The sequence below is a fragment of the Hyla sarda genome, chromosome 2, assembly GCF_029499605.1.
Source record: "Hyla sarda isolate aHylSar1 chromosome 2, aHylSar1.hap1, whole genome shotgun sequence".
Taxonomy (NCBI): Eukaryota; Metazoa; Chordata; class Amphibia; order Anura; family Hylidae; genus Hyla; species Hyla sarda.
In genome coordinates, this window is record NC_079190.1 from 286096504 (window position 1) to 286097571 (window position 1068).

Genomic DNA, 1068 nt, shown 5'->3' on the forward strand with positions numbered 1-1068 from the left:
CAGGACACCGCGTTTTGGCGCTCACTGGCGCCTTCCTCAGGTCCACAATAGTAGGTTTGTATAGTCCTGGCCAGGGTTCCTGCAGGGGATAATAGGGGATAAGATGTCTTAGCGCCAGAGTACCCATTTAATAACTCTGGGATGCTTTTACTTATAAATTTGATTCTGAGATAGTTTTTTCGTGACAAATTCTACTTTATATTAGGGGTAGATTTACGTAGATACTTGCATCATTTCTTGGTGAACAATTCAAAAATGTCAGGAAAAATTCGAAAATTTTGCATTTTTCTAACTTTGAAGCTCTCTGCTTGTAAGGAAAAGGGACATGTCAAATAAATTACATATTGATTCACATATGCAATATGTCTAGTTTATGTTTGCATCATAAAGTTGACATGTTTTTACTTTTTGAAGATATCAGAGGGCTTCAAAGTATAGCAGCAATTTTCCAATTTTTCCTGAAAATTTCTAAATCAGAATTTTTCAGGGACCAGTTAAGTTTAGAAGTGAATTTGAGGTTCTTTATGTTGGAAATCCCCTATAATGGACCCCAGTATGAAAACTGAAAGTGGCCTCCAAACTGTGGCCCTCCAGATGTTGCAAAATTACAACTCCCAGCATGTCCAGACAGGCTTTGGCTGTCTAGGCATGTTGGGAGTTGTAGTTTTGCAACTTTTAGAAGGTCACAGTGAAGATCATTTACCAGCGATCTTCACTGCAGACTCCTCCACCGCCACACTTTCCGGCATGCCTCATCCTGCTGCTGCCTTCCATGCCGCCGCCACCGCTCCCATGACGCCGCTGATCAGATGCTGCCGGTAAGTAGTCCTGTGGCCATGTCCTGTTTCCCCCCCAACCCCGCTCTGCCTGGACTCCGATCGGTGGGCAATGCAGGGGAAATTAACTTTAACCGCCCCCGCCCCCAACTGCCATTGGTCAGCCAGTCGTGATCGACCAATGGCTGGGGATAGGAGGAGGTGGCACCCCTGCCACCTCACTCCTATCCTTTAGAATGGTCACTCTTATCACTCTTATTTTCCGGGCGATCAGGTCCCGATTCATCCGGAA